Source organism: Spermophilus citellus (assembly GCF_964194105.1).
Source record: "Spermophilus citellus genome assembly, chromosome: 4".
Taxonomy (NCBI): domain Eukaryota; kingdom Metazoa; phylum Chordata; class Mammalia; order Rodentia; family Sciuridae; genus Spermophilus; species Spermophilus citellus.
Window position 1 is genome coordinate 52,329,258 of NC_138185.1, and position 16,101 is coordinate 52,345,358.

Sequence of the window (16,101 nt, forward strand, 5' to 3'; positions counted from 1 at the left end):
CTGAGCCATATCCCCAGTTCGTTTTTTAAAAAATAGTACCTTTAATGTCAGTGGCATTTTTATCTATCTATTTATTTATTTATTTATTTCAGTTGTAGATGGACACAGTACTTTTATTTTATTTATTTATTTGTATGTGGTGCTAAGGATCGAACCCAGTGTCTACACATGCTAGGCAAGTGCTCTATCACTGAGCTATAGCCCCAGCACCTGCCCCCGCCTCACCGGGTCTGTTTTTTAATTTTAAATTTTGAGAGAGGGTTTTGCTAAGTTGCGTAGGACTTCGTTAAATTGTTGAGGCTGACTCTGAACGTGCAATCCTCTACCTCAGCCTTCTGAGCTGCTTGGATTACAGGTGTGAGCCACTGCATCTGGCTTGATCATTTTTTGTTATATATTTCTCAATCTTATTTATGTATGAGGGAAATTAAATGTAATATAAGTTACAAATACTTTTTTCCTGATTTGTTGTTGAGTTGCTCATGGAGGTGATTATTAGGCAGGATTTTTTTCTGTAGTCAAATTTGGCCATCTTTTATGTTATCACTTCTGTGTTATTATTGTGTTTTTCCATCATGCACTTTGTAGCATACTTAGAAGGATCTTCCCCACTTCAAGATTCTTCAAAAAGTGTTTGAATAAAAAATAAATAAATAAATAATTCTCTGAACAGTGAATTGACTCTAAACCACCAGATTTAGGGTCCTGAATGAGGTTAAGGGTGGGCCTGAACCTTTGACTCTGCGGACATCAGATACTACTGCTCCTGATTAGAGGGATGGAGTCTAATTCACAGTGCTTGGTCCAGAGCTTTCCCACAGAAGAGTTCAAGGGCAATTGTTGAAGGAAACAGCCTCAAACTAGCTGGTTCATCCACATCCACATACAAATGGCATCGTGTGGGTCATCTTCAGGCCTAGTAATCTGGTTTCCTATGTGATTTATCCACGTTCAAGTAAGACAAGGCCAGAAGATGTGCACATTTGGCCTTCACACTTAATATTTAAAGCCATGGACTCTTTTCTTCCCAAATGCTCCTATCTGCTTACTGGCATTTGGAGAAAAGCTGGGCCACGGAAGTTGAGATGAAGCTAAACTTGCTGTTGGTTGAGTGACCAGAATGTTTAAGTAGGTGAAAAATAAACAACGAACATACATTCACCTCAAGATGTGGATGGGGAATGATTCTGGAACTCGTGGCTGGTCTGCTTTGGGTTTATTCCCTTGCTGTTTTTGTTTGTAACTTGGGCTAAGAAGAAGAGATGAAGAGGAGAGATGAGGGGTGAGGTCACAGGAAATCCACACTATGTCCGCCCTTAGCCCAGCTGAGGACCCAGCTTTCCTCCAGGCCCTCTCCTTAGGGTGTCAGCTCCCCTCCTCAGGGCAGCAGAAAGAGGCTTTCTTCACCCTCTCAGTTCCCTTTTTCCTCCTGTTCTACTCCCCTTCAGAAACTCCAGCACCATAGGTTCACCCTAATCTGCCAAACGCAGCTGAAAAACAGGGCAAATAGAAGGGTTCAGGCAAAGGAGGTCTTTGAGCCCCAGTTCTGCCGGGAGAAGGCACCCTGTTCACTTTCCCATGTAGACTTGCAGATTACCACATCTGCATGGGACTGAATGAAAGGGCCCACGACAGCCTTTACACAACCTTTATGGGCTTCAAGGGGATTATTCACACTGTGAAGTGGATAGTGACTCTCTTTGGGATACATGAGTGTGTCTGGGAGTGTTTGAGGTTAGGGTCCACCAACTCAAGGCAGCAAGGAGAGGAAGGGCCAGAGTGGGGCCCTGGGGTTGGGACCAAAGCAGCACCTGGTATCGGAAACCGGATGGTAGGGTGGTTACAAGGGACCAAGAGATAAGAACTGGTCGCCAAAACTCGTCTGGGGATCTGCGGTGTGGAGGTAGCAAGGGGCCTTCCTTGCTACGGGGGTTTTCCGAAGCCGCGATTCTCAAGGGATTCTTTCCAGGGCCCCAGCACGCAGTCGGGAAGGGCAGAGCAGGGCGCGGTCGCCACAGACCCTCAGCGCAGCAAGGGCTCCCGAGCCCGCCAGGGGGCAGCGCGGCGCCCGGGGCAGGGTACCGGCGCAGAAGAGCTTCGCCTTCACCTGTTCTACCCGCTGGAGGACCAGACCCCTACAGCTCCCAAGCCAGCAGGTCTGGGGGCACACCCGGGAATCTGTGTGCTCCTCAGGGCGCCGCCCAGGCTTCCAGAACCTGGGCTCCAGTCCCTGTCCCCGAAGCCATCCCCGAAGGACCCAGATCCCAGGTGTGCCTGCCCGTTTTGCCGACTGTCCTTGCTTTGGGGCCGGGGGAGGTAGCACCCGGCAAGAAAGCATCTTTGTCTTCCTTTCCTTCCCGCCTCGCGCTCTCTCCAGGAAGCATTTTCCGATCCCCATTTTCTGGGCGCGGGTGGAGCTGGGGGCGGTAGGAGAGGCCGAGGCGGGGGCGCGGACCGGCCAGCCGCAGGCGGGTGCGGGGTGCGCCCCACGGCCGCGCCGCGTGCACCCGGCAGAGGCGGCTCTGCGTGCCGTACGCCGCGTCCCGGGCGCGCCCGCCGCTATTCAGCTTCCCGGGCTCATTAGCAGTCTCCGTGTGCGGCTCGGCGCGGGCTCACAAAGAGCTGCGGCGGCGCCCAGCGCTCGGCCTCGCGGACAGAGCTGGTGGCGGTGGCGGCGGCAGTGGCTGCGGCGGGGCGGGTGCGGCGGCGCACTCGCGCAGCCTGGTGCCAGAGCCAGGTAAGCTGGGGGTCCCTAGCTTCCTGAGTCGCCGGTGGCCGCAGCCTGGGGGCGCCCGGGTCGGCGAGGGGATCGGGGGGCGGATAGGGGGATGCAGATGCTGCAGCTCCTGTGCTGACCCCCAGACTCGGCGGGGCTTCGGAGCGGCAGCCGAGGGGGACGATCGGCGGGTCCGACTGCCGCTTGGTTGTGGGGGTGGAGACCCGCGGCCCCACTTCACCAGACCAGCCGGTCCCTGCCCCCACTGACCGGCGGGCGGGCGCGGCGGGGACCAGCGGGCGACTCCTGCATCCAGGGCTGGGGCTCCGCGGTGAGGGGCGACCCGGTACTGGCAAGAGGCGCTGGTCGGCGGTGGTTGCCCGCTTCAGTCCCGCTGGACTGGCCGGGCCGCTAGTGCGTTCTGGGGCCCCCGCTTGGTGCTGGCACCAAGTCCCGGTACCGGGCGGCAACTCCCGAGTTTGGGGTCGCTGTTGGATTCGCTGCCTCCGGGGAATCGAGCTCTGATTTCTCCTCCTCCCCTTTTCCTTTATAATGAGGCCCAGGAGGAAAACTCCTCAATTAGAAATTCCACACACCCTTTCCCCTGGGCAGCCTGAGCGGGGCTGGGGGCACGTGGCTATCTGGCCCCTTCCCTATGGCAGGCACAGCCTGACAAGACTGTTGACAGGAGATCTGGCCACAGATTATGAAGGCAAACATTGATCTCCCGTCCCCCAAGCAGTGCTTTATACAGGGCAGTGGGCGGTGGACAGTGTGTGGTGGGCCTCTGTAAGCCAAAGCTAGGAGTGAACTCCCCTTGGGTCAGCGTGTAGAAGAAGGGTGGGGGGGGGGTCCGGAGGGTCCTGACGAGAGAGTTCTGCCCTACTGCTGCCTTACAGGATGCCTGATAGTCTTAACTTAGTATTTACTTGCAGAAGGAAGACTTTTAATTGTTTCAGATCAATTCAGATAGGACCTGACAGGGGCCAGACTTAAATCTGTGGATTCGTGTAGTCAACTCACCAATAGCTATGCCAAGGTGAAGTATCCAAAATCTGGCATCTTGTACCTGACACTTCATACGTGGGCTCATCTGTCCCTGGCCTCTTCAACCTCCTGTTCTTTCTGGGTATTGTCTCCCACTCCTTTGAGGAAAGACAGTGGTTTTACAAATAAAGACCTGAAAGCTTTGAGGGTCAGAGTATGACAACTTTTTCCACTGTCACAGCTCTGCTGAGCCCAGAGCCTGTGGGTAGCCTTCCTTTGGAGCAGGATTCCTCCAGTGAGATGAGGCAGAGGGTTCTCTGGTGAGCAGCAGCCAATAGGCAGGGGTGGACACAGAGCAACTACAGTGCCTTGTCCTACACCCTTACTGCTGGGTGGCCATACGTTCTCCTTTATACTCAGCTGTCACTGGAAAGGACCTCTGAACTTAGGATATTCTGGGCAGGAATAATACAGATTTGGAACCTGCTGGGACTCTGAGCAGCATTAAGGGTGTAAGTGGATGAGTTGGAACATGGCTGTTGTCAGCCCTTGGTGCTGACAACCCTCCCCAGGTGGGCAGCACCAGCACTGGTGAGGAGGCCCTATCTCTGGAGCTGGATTGGATCTGGATGATGGCCCTGGTGGGGGTCTTCTCTCTCATGGGTTAGGGGAGTGGCTGTGCTCCTCCCCACTGCCTGCCTTTTCATCTGTGGGGTACTGGATTCCTGCAAGCGCAGGCTGAATCAGGTGGTCTGTGAGTGTGTGTGAGCTGGGAGGTGGGGTGGGCCTGTGATGATCAACTTCTTGTTCTCTCTCATCTTGTTTGCTTTCTGGGGGTACCTCAGGCCCAAGTTGTGGCTTGTTTGCTTGTTTGCATAACTGTCCTTTGAGTTGTTCTATGCCCTCCCCCCTTTTTAAAATTAAATATTAGTTTCACAGGAATAATTGGTGGGGATAGATTGTGAAATGGAGGCACATAAATATCTAATTTGCCAACTGAGCTAAGAATGCTAGATAAAAATAAAAGATAATTGTAAAAGACACCAATCGCACCCCTGGAAGCTGAGAGAGTGCTAAAACACCTTGATTTTTCCTAGACAAAACTGAGGAACTCAGAGGAAAAACACATTTGATGGTAAGGTTGGGCTGGGCTTTGTTTGGTTTGGCCTGTCAGAGGGGGCAGAGCATAGACAGAGCATGGATGCAGAGGTCCCCTCCAGACCTCACTTCTCCCAAGTGTTCCTCTGTGTTTCCTGCCCCAAATACCTGCCCTGGTGACTCAACAGGTGAGAACCTCCCATCTGAAGTCTTCAAGAAATCTTTACTTTCATGTGGGGAGTCTGAAATGGCTAGTGGCAGATGGACATGGAGGACCTGAACACATCTCTGGCTGGCCTCTGGGGCCTTCCAGAACAAGTGGTATTCACCTGCATATCCTGCCCTTCAGTATGGTCCTTAGAGATCAGGAGAGAGCCCTGAGCATGAGTGGCATTCATGGCTGTAGCATTCACAGACTGTGCCCTTGCCTTACTGCTCCCAGTTCCTTACCTCTGCTGGTGGCTGTGAGGACTGGCAATGTGCAGGCCATGGTAGGGAGTGGTGTAGCCACTGACCTGTAGGCAGGCATTCTCTGGGTCATGTACCAGGAGGCAGCCTGGGTGCCTGGCAGGAGCTGGAGTGATGCTCATTTGGCCTCTTGGATGTTGGTTGGGCTGATAGACCACAGGGAGGATTCTATGCCTGCTTCCTCCTCCCCAAGTCCCCCCACCCACCACCTGGGTCAGGGCCAGCTGGAGTCTCTGAGCAGCCTGCTGGCACAGGCTGAGTCAGCTGTCGTGGGCACTGTCTTCTCTCGCCTCTCCTGCAGCCAGTCCTCTCCTCTGTCCCCATCCAGACATTCAAGAAAGCCCATGGAGGACAGCGCCCTCAAGGTCGAACCATCAGGCTCTCTTTGAGGAACCCTACACATCAGGGGAATGCCTTTGCTATGTGAATTTTTTTTTTCCTGTGCCAGCTTTGGCGTTTCCCAGAGTTGGGTGCTGGGATTGCCCCTCTGTAGATTGGACCCATGCCAGTCTCTCATTTTCTCAAACCTTCAATGGCTCCCCAGTGCCTACTCCACACCCATATTCCTCCACAAGATTTTCTGAGCCCTCACTCCCAAGCATGCTCTCAATAAGCTGCCCAGCCTCCAGTCAGACAGAATATCTGCCCAGATTTGCCTTGAGTTGTCCCTGCCCTGTTGTCCCAAGACCTTGGCCCAGGCCCTTGTGTCTGTCCTTAATGATCTCAAATGAATGTGGGTTCTTTCCTTTTATTCCTTTGGTCCTCAATTTTGCTTGGCTCCTTCTGTCTCAAGGCCTTTGTGCCTGTTGTTCCTGCTGCCTTGTCTGTACCTCCCCCAGGTATCCACCTGGCTTGCTCCCTCCCTGATTTCACTTCTCTGTATACATGCCAACTCCCTAATCAGCCTCTGTAAATTGATATTACTTCTTTCTTTTCTTGTGAATCCTGTTTTGTGATTCTCCTTAATGCTTAGCATTCAATGTCTCATTTATGTACAGTACTTGTTTGTTTATTGTCCGTCTCTTACCACTCAAATGTAAAGACTTTGTTCACCTCTGTATCCGCAGTAGCTCCAATAGTGCCTGGCACATAGTAAACCCTCAGTGCTATTGTTGGTTGAATGTAAGAATGAATGAAATGCAGGAGCATCATTCTGCCTTTCACCCCGCTTGACTCCCCACTTCTCCTTTCCCTGAGACCCAGAGCAGGCATCAAGCTGTATTCACATTTGGATTCCTCCTAGAAGTGAGCACAGACTCTTTTGCTCACTGGGGAGGCAGGATAGAGCTATGGATTGTACAGTACAAGCAGCTGCCGGCCAGTTTTCACATGGGACAGAAGAAACTGTTTGGGAAAGTAATCCATCCCACAGAGTGGGCATTCTGATTTTGCAATGAAATTCCTTTGGTTTTTTTGGTTGTTTGGGTTGTCAGGTATTCCCTGCTTCTAGAGCCGGCCAGCCTACATTCTCCCTGAAGTCATCTTGGATGCACATACACTGGGAAAGAGGCACCCTCTTTCCCAGTTTCTCTTCCTCTTCCATCTGGATGTTTCTAAACTTGTCTAGAACCTCATGTCAGGTCCCAGCTGTTCTGTCTGTCCTATTGGCTGGTCTTTCCTTCCACAACCCTTTTCTTGCCTGACTTTCTTTTGCTTGTGTTTTGACCTGGCCAGGAGAAGCACTCTGGTTTTATGAGACAGGCAGAGTAAGATAGGAAACCAGGTTGGAATCTAGAATAACAAGAGCTCAATTCCAGCCTGGTTGTGCTGCTAATCCCTGGGACCTCTGCAAACCACGGACCTTGGGAGCCTTTCTTAGTATCTGTAATCCATGCATTGTACCTCTTGCTCAAGGTTGTTTTGATGCACGAATGAAATTCAGAATTGACCTGGTGCAGGGTATCATTATTACAGCAAAGTCTTCATGTGGTGCCTGTGTAGGCTCAGGCCTGTTATGGCTTCTCCTTTTTTGCTGGGCGTTGCATGGGTCAGGTTTGTGAGTTACAACTACAGCTCAGTAAGAAAGTGTATAGACACTTCATAAACTCTGAAGTGAGGTTCCAGTGTAAGGTGCTACATCTGTTGTTTTGTGTTTGAAGGATCAAAACTAAGAAAGAAAAAAAAAAAAAACATGCAGTTGAGATTCCTGCATTGACTGCAAAAAATCTTAAGGTTTTCTGGAAACTGAAACACTCCATTATTTAATTCCAGTGTAATTAAAATCACATTGTGGGGCAGTTCTGTGTGTTGAGTTCTGATCCTCTGTGTTTGCTGTTGTAAGTAATTTCCCACTAAACCCCAAAAGCAGGCCTTGTCTTAACTTCTCAGCAAGGAGACTGAGGACTGGGCAACTGTGACTTGCCCTAAGGCACACTGCTGTTGGAGGGCAGCGCCACATGTGAGCCTGAATTGGGAGAGGAGAGTGTGAAGAGCATGCTCCATACCTGTGGCCTATGGGAACCCATTTTACATTAGAGTTGTTTTTCAACTGGGTGAGTATGACTAGTACTTGTGACCACTCATGTGACATGTATAGGGGTTAATTTTCAACGTGTGCCTAGAGAACCTAATGCCTAGTGGTTGGAGAGTTGAGGATGTGTCCTAGATAATCGGGGCTCTTCACAGAGCTGGGGAGGAGGCTTGAGGGCCTGCCACACAGGAAAACAGCCATTGTTGGTGGGTCCCTAGATGTTTCCTTTCTGCACTCCAAGTGAACATGGATACTTTGCACTTCTTGTCTCTAGAATCAATTGTGCAAGGAGATATTTGGTTCTGAACCACTCAGCCACTTATCCTGAGCAAAGATGCATTAGTAAATACTAAGTAGAAGAACAGTATGGACATCTAAAATTTTAAGTTGGGTGTGTGTGTGTGTGTGTGTCTGTGTGTGTTTGGTTGGTTTTATAGTTCTGGGCTTTGTCCCCAGCAAAGCAGCTCTAACTAGGAATTTCTCTGAACTGTTATATGCATTATTAATTTAAAAAACATGCATACATGTTTTCCCCAGTTTGTTTAATTATTAATTTCATGGAAAAATGTATCATTTCAAACATAGGAAGACCATTAATTGAATGCATGTATTTAGGGATGATGGATTTTTTGGGTCTGACAGCAAGTGTGTGCCTTGTTCAAATAAAACGCCATGTGTGTTTCTCATTCCTTTGGTGTAGTAAGTGAGCCATGTGCTCTAACATCTGTCCATATTATCCAGAGCTGGTGACAGCTGTCATTGGTGGGGTGAAGTGGAGCTGGGGTTTGTATTAGAAATCAGAAGCTTGAGAAAGCCAGGCTTGGCCTCCACCCGCCAGCTGTAGAAATGCCACTGCTCAGAGTTTGACTTGACTCATCGTAAGGAGGGCACATTCGGGTCTGTGCTTCCTTCTTTAGTGGCTACCGAATGACTGTGAGTATGACATGAGATTAGATGTGTGCAAACATTCTGTTACAGTGAAGTGCTTGGTCAGTACAGTCACAGGTTAGGGTGTGTGTGTGTGTGTGTGTGTGTGTGTGTACACGTGTGTTCTCCTCAGCCTGTTTGCCATCTTAAATACCTGTTACCACTTTGGGCCCTTCTAGCTGGCTCAGATTCTAGATGGCAACAGTGAAAGCAGTTGGCTGACTGATGGATGAATTGATTCTAGCCACAGGTCCCAATGCTGTCCTCCTGGCCTGACTTCTAGATCCTGAGCCTCTGAGGTGGGACTTCATTAGTCAACATGGTGGCTGTTTCTCCAGGAATAGGCTAAGGTGTGAATTTTTCCTGTCTCACAGTCCCTACTAGATGTGCCTCACTTTATGCACATGTACTGTGAAGATACTTCCCTTCGAGTGCTAGGAATCAGGCAGCTGGAGGGAAGTGTGTCAGGGTATTTCAAGTTGGATGTGTGGCCTGCCTTTGGTTCTTTGGGGAACATCTTTGTGTTAGCTTGGAAACTACTGATCTTGACTTTCCCTTGGGCTTCAACCAATTTTAGCTTCAAAATTAATTGCATTTTATTAAGTAATGGTTTTCTTCTTGATCACAGGCGGGTGTGTGCTTAATCAGCAGTGGTGACTTGTGCTACTGCAGTTGATTTGCTGCACCCAGAGGCAGTGCCACCTCTGACTTGCATTGACTTCCTGTGGGGAACTGCCTTGGGGGGACCCCTGGGCTGGCAGCCTTCTATGCCTTGCTTTAGGACCCTTTTCCTTAAGTCTCTGAATGTGCTGTTCCTTTTATCCATCATGTAGGAAGGTTTATCTGGTATGGAAATAGAGGGTGGCTGGGCATTTAAAGGGCAACCCCTTACCTTGCCCCCGTTATTCATATCCTTTGATACTGGAGGACTCTGCAATGCTAGAACTGAGAGAAAGTGTTCTTCACTTAGGTACTCCTAGATCCCTTTGCTGGGAGTTTTGTCCGTCCATCCATCCATTCATCCATCCACCGGGTATTTATTTTCTGAGCACCTGCTGGGATCCATCTTTCTTCTTTCCCAGCTATAGATGGGTAGAGTCGTTCCCAGCTATAGATGGGAAGGGAGTGGAAAGGAACTGCTGGAGAACATGCGCTGGCATCCTGGTTCTGGGACCAGGGTCCTCCTAGAGAAGCATAATCCAGGAGATGCAAGAGTGCCATGGTGACTGAGGTCTGGTCATCGGCCTATTCTGGAAAAGTGTGTATTTGCTCCTTCAGAGCAGAAGAGCCAGCCAAGAGGGGGGCACCCTGGGCACAGGGAGTGTCCAGTTTGGGGCAGCAGGTTTTGTGGTTTGTGTAGGTCAGAGCTGGAGATGGTGAATGGGGAGGAGGGATGCCTCCTGACCATCCAGGAGTGGAGCTGCCCTGGATGGCCCTGAGAGTCCTTGCTATGGATCAGGAGCAGAGCAGGTGGGGTAACAATAATCTACACAGTTTACCAAGAAAATTCTCTGTCACCAAGCTTCTTGAATTGACAGGGTGGGACATGGGGGAGGGGTGCCAAAGGGGCCCTTTGAGGGGCACATTCAGAGGTGAGGTGAAGGTGCCTAGAGGGACAGGGAGGACACAGGACAGGGCACATTGAAGGGTAGGGGGCAGGTCTGGGTCCTCAGGGAGGGGTACCGTGAGGATGCAGGGCGAGGGAGTGGACACTAGGAGCCTCCCTTCCCACTGCGTTCTGTAGGGGGATGAGGTTGCCAAGTCCTAGTCTTGCTCCCACGGATGTTTCATTTTACCCTTTAGAGATTTACAGGCTTTCTAGGTTAAATTGCCCTGTTTTCTTACAAGCACGACAAAATCTATGACAAAACCATATATCACGTTATTAATTTGCTCTCACAGAGTTAACCCATGTTGCTCTGCTGACTTCCACATACCCCTCACCCCATGCTGGTTCCCGTTGTCTGTGGAGCACAGGCAGCGTGCTGGAGAGACTTGCAGTGGGTCAGGGACTGGGGGCTGCAGAGGGTGGTACGCCTCTTTGCCCACCTCATGACTGGCCTCGGGCTGTCTAGGGACACAGGCAGTCATTTTAGGGCCTTCTGATGGTTTTCTGGTCTCTACTGGGAAAAAGGAGTGCAGTTTCTTCACTGGCCAAGGTGATTTGGGAAGGTCAGGGCAGAGCTGCACCTGTGGTCAGATATTCTGAACCACACTGCACTGTAGGAAGCTGATTCACAGGCCTCCTGTTTATTTATTTTTTATTATTATTTGTAGTACTGGGGATTGAACCCAGGACCTCATGCATGCTAGGCAAGCACTCTACCACCGAGCTACTTCTCTAGCTCCCCCACTTTTTTGTTTTGTTTTTAATTTTGAGAGACAGGGTCTCACTGAGTTGCTCAGGTTGGCCTTGAACTTGCTATCCTCTTGCCTCAGCCTCCCAAGTCACTGGGATTACAGATGTGCACTATGATGCATCCATCTTGTGGCCAAGAGCCCTTGGGATGCCTGCAGCTCTTGCCCTTCCATTCCCATCCAGTCCTGAAGAGGATGAGGTATCCATTCATCTCTGGGCGATGACCTGATCATGTCAAGCTGTGGGAAATCCCAGTTTTATAGATAAGTTGTGCTCCTTTTTTTTTTTTTTTTTTAAAAATATTCGTTGATTGACCTTTATTTATTTATTTATATGTGGTGCTGAGACTCGAACCCAGTGCCTCACGCATGCCAGGCAAGCATGCTACCGTTGAACCATAACCCCAGCCCAAGTTGTGCTCCTTTTTAGAGATGCGGTTGGTCTGCTTTTCCTCTGGCTCAGGGCAGAGGTAGAGGACTGTAATCCCTGTCATGAGGTCCATGGTTCCCTTTATCAATGTCTGCTGGAGCTCAGAAGGGGCTAAGTCTGCCTTTGTTACTTCCAAGCCCCATAACTAGGGACAGCCTGTTGATTATTGGGGTGTTTAGAAATGAGGACCTGAAGGGGAGAAAGCTGCAATGATGTGGGGGGAGACATCCCTGTGTGCAGAACTTTCTGCCATCTTCATGGTTTTCATCAGACACATAATATTACAGTGTGGTTCACATTGACTGATGTCCCCAACTTTCTTTCTTCCCTTATGTTATAGAGAAGCCTAAATCTGATGTGTTTAAGCTCTCATTATTTCACAGTAGAAATACTGCTGGTTGTAGTTGGTAGTATCTCTGCCTTTCTCTACTCAAGGGAAGTGTCTGCAGTAGGGAGCCACTGCCTTACTCTGGACATGGGCCATCACTGTGCTGACTTGGTCAGGCATAGCTTTGCCTGAAGGTATCTATGGAACCAGGAAAGTCTCATAAAATCCACATGTATTTGTGGAGCTACACATAAGAGTTTGCCCTTTTTTAGGTAAAATCAGTTTTGGTTGTCAGGAAGCAAAGGGAGATAGACATGCTGTGCTATTTTGGAAGACGTTAATGTGGGACTGATTTTCATTCCACTCATCCATTTTCTGGCAGTGGTCCCCAAGCTATCACATGATATTCCTTACTGGAAACTGTCCAAGCTGACCAAGACCCGAACTCCCTTCCAAGTATTCATTATCTAGAATTCATGTCAACTAACTGATCACTTAGACTCTACTGGACCTTACATCTCAGAAATTTTTTTCCCCCCAGAAACTTTTGACATGAGAAATTTTATTTCTCCTACGTGTCTGTAGTGGAACCTATTTTTAACAAAACAACTCACTTAAAATACAATAATGCACTATATAAGTAATGAGAAAAAGGCAGACAAACTAATAAGGAAAGGAGCAAAAGACACACACACACACACACACACACACACACACGATGTTTGATAAAGAGATGAAAAGGTGCTCAACTCCATTAGCTGTTAGGGAGAGGCAAACTAAATTGTAAAGTGTGAGACCATCACACATTCTCTAGGCTAAAGTCAAAAGAGCAGCAAATGGCAGGCGTTAGGATGTGGTGTAACTGAAACTCACTGGGGCATAGATTCCTACAAGTGCTTGGGAAACTGTAGATCAACTAAAGTTAAATTTACATATGCTCTATTACCAGCAGTCCCAATCCCAATTAAACTGAGTGAAGTGTGCATGTGGCCACTAGAGAAAGGCAGAGGGAGATTGGACACGCAGAAGGGGAGCCAACATGAGCACAGAGGCAAAGATTGGAGTGATGCACTCATGACTGAAGGAACACCAGCAGCCACGAGAAACCGGATGAGGTGAGAAATGGATTTTCCCTTACCACCTCCCAGAGGGACTGTGGCTCAGCTGACACGTTTCTACCCAGTGAAACTTCTTTTAGATTTTAGTCTCCAGAACTGTGAGAATATAAATGTGTGTCTGAAGCCACCTAGATACATGATTATTCATTATAGCAGCCCAAGGGAACTGGTACAGTCCTTAGGGGACACACCCAAAGTATGATTAATTGCCAAAATGCAAACAAGAAGAGCAGATCAAGACATAGATTTATTCCTGCATAGATACTATATAGCAAACTGAGAATGAACTCTCCATAAGTGTATGTCACAGCATGGATACATCCTGCAACATAGTGTCAAGTGAAAATACCTAAACACTATAGAGTCCAGACTGCAGGATCCCATTTATGTGAAAGTCAACAGGCAACTTATCTGTGGTGTTGGAAATCAGTTGTTCTTGGGAGATGGTAATTAGGGGAGGCATGAGCAAGCAGACCTTCTGCAGGTGCTAATAATGCTCCATTTAAAAAATCTGGATGTTGGGTTGTATGGATGAATGCATGGATATAGAGCTTTACTATACATATATTGTTTTACATTAAAAAGTTTTTAAAAAGTGCAGCACGTCATCTTGGAATTTTCAAGGAAAACTTTGAATTGACCAACTCATGGCTTATATTATTGCTGGAACAATACTATCTGAATCAAGATTACATTTAATGTAAAATAATTAAATTTTGCTATTACAATGAATACTTATTAATATTTAGACACAAACTCTGTTTTCTAAATGAGATCAAGTTATGTAAAACCCAAGAAAGATAGTAAAATCTATACAGATTTAATTGGTATGGTTAAGTTATCTAGATAAAATGAGCTTTTTCCCCTGCATGTAAAAGGAGGCATAGTCCTTAAGAAAATCACACAAATAACCCAAATGTTGAAGCATCAAATGTTGTGATTTATATTAAGTAAGAAACTAAAGAGCTTTAAGAAGAATGATCAGAAGGAATGAGTGCACATGAACAATTCCTTTGGGTCAGTCCTGTGTTCCTGGCAGCCCAGGAATCATAAGTGGAGGTTCTGTCCAGGCAGGGTCCCATCACCCCAGCTCCCAGAGGGGGCTTTTGTCTTTTCCTATGTCCTTCCCCGGCATACTGTTTCAATCCATGAGCTCTGTGTTAATCAGCTCTCTATCACTGTGATAAAATGCCTGAGTTGATCATCTTAAGAAGAAGAAAGGCTTATTTTGGCCCACTCTTTCAGAGCTTTCAGTCCATAGTTGTTTGGCTCTGTTGCTTTGGGTCTGTTGCAGCATGTGGTGGAGGAGCATGTGGTGGAGCCAATCTCCACCAGTTCATCTGATGGTGGCTGGGAAACAATGAGAGAAAAGAAAGGGCTGGGGTCCCAGTATCCCCTTCAAAGACATGTCCCCAGTGACCTAACTTCTTCCTTCTAGGCCCCACCTCTTAAAGGTTTTGACTGTCATTAGTGCCATGGACTGGTATCTAAACCTTTAGCTTATGAGCCTTTGGGGGACACTTATCCAAACCATAGCAGACTTTGCTCCAGCTCTGTCCCCCGCTGTCCTCAGAGCTCTTGTACTGGCTGTGAGCCATCAGAATGGAGCTATGTCACTGCCTGAAGAGGACAGAGACTGCCAACCTTATGACACCTTGGCCTCATGGGCTAGACAGTTGGCTTCAGTGAGTACCACTGTGGCCATGGAGTCCTCTAAACCTTTGTAGGAGTCCTGTTGTGTGGCAGCCTGTTGGAGGCTTTGGTATTCTCAGGACATCCTGTGTGGCCGGCACCGCCCTGAGTAGCAGCTCACCCATGTACATGAGCTCACTTCCTCCTCAGCATCCTATAAGGGAGGTGCAGCCCAGCAGGACCACAGATTTTGGGTTGGTGGTGTGTGTGCTCCGAGTCATGTCACCTGTGCATGGTGTTACCTGCAGCTGCTTCTGGTTTGGAAGAGGAGTTCCAGGGAGAGGGCACTCAGTGTGATTAGCCCCTCTGGAGATAAGGAAATAGAATCTCAGATGAGTATTAGGCCAACATCATGAGGTGGCAAAAGCAGAGCCTATGTTTGCAACAGGCCTTGACCCTGTAGGTCCTTAGAGCCTTTCCCAGCTGCACCCTGGCTTCTCTGGCTCATCAGACCATAGCATGGCTCTTTGTGGGAATGGGTGACAGGTGCTGTTCTCCCCCAGCTGATCGTGGGTATTATTTATAATGTCAGCCTCTTAGCAGCACTGAGTGGATCTTAGAAAATGTCCTTTCTAACCTCTCAGGTGTTCCAGAGGGTCCCCCATGTCAGAGGCCAGAGCCCACTTTCCTGGCTGCACACTCAGGGTTGTTTTACACTCTGTGACATATCATGCTGTTCCAACCAAAGCTTCCCTGTGATCTTGTCATCTTCTTTTCAGCCAGGGGAGCTGTCCTGATGGTCTTTCCCTGTCACCTTGGCATTTTGCTACTGTGGTGTGTTTGGTGACATTTGTGAATGTGACGGTTCTGCTGTGGTCTCCATTGCTGAGGCTGCCTCTACAAATGTAGGGCTGGACTAGCTGAGCACGAATTACAGGTGCATCTTGTTTTTCTATCTGGGATGTTCTGCCCCATCTATATGCCTTGTTACCTTCTAGGGACTTTTTGCCTGTCATTGTCCTGGGAGCTGAATGACCACCCAATGGAGAGCAGGTGTTTGCTTCTCTGCTCTCTTCCCTCAAAGCTGTGAATGACTATCTGTAGTGTAAGTTATATTTTTACAGCTTCTCCCTCTTCTAAATACATGCCATCTATTGCCCTGTCCCTGGGTAGGGCTGCTCTCTAGGTCCCAGCTTCATCTACTCCCTTGTCACCGAGGGTTACTTCTGGGTCCCAGCACCCAGCACAGTGCCCAGAACTCAGCAGCTGCTCAGTAAAAATGGCCAAATGATGTTTTACCAGCTCCACACCTATGCCCCATTTCACAAAAAACAGAGTACAGGACACAGCTCTGCTCCAGATGTCTTTTCTGCAGTTGTTCCCAAGATATGAGCAGGGTTGTGAAGTAGGGTAGTGACAAGTGACAAAGCCCACTGTGGCCTCAGAGATTCTATGTCTCCAGCTTCACTCTGGGTACACTCTTGGCCCCGTCCTGGGAACATGACAGTTTCATCACATGGCCTGAGGACCAGAAAGGACATCCAATGGAGATAGCACCCCTTGGATAGG

At 48.7% G+C, this 16,101-nt stretch overlaps 1 protein-coding gene across 1 annotated transcript in view; it reads left to right on the plus strand.

The window, feature by feature from the left end:
- Positions 1–2,491: 2,491 nt before the first annotated feature.
- APBA2 (amyloid beta precursor protein binding family A member 2) overlaps positions 2,492–16,101 on the plus strand; it is a 260,706-nt gene continuing 247,096 nt past the window's right edge. Inside the window, exon 1 of the mRNA XM_081291943.1 lies at positions 2,492–2,737. The gene's annotated coding sequence lies outside the window, so the exon portion shown is untranslated. The remainder of the gene's footprint in view (positions 2,738–16,101) is intronic.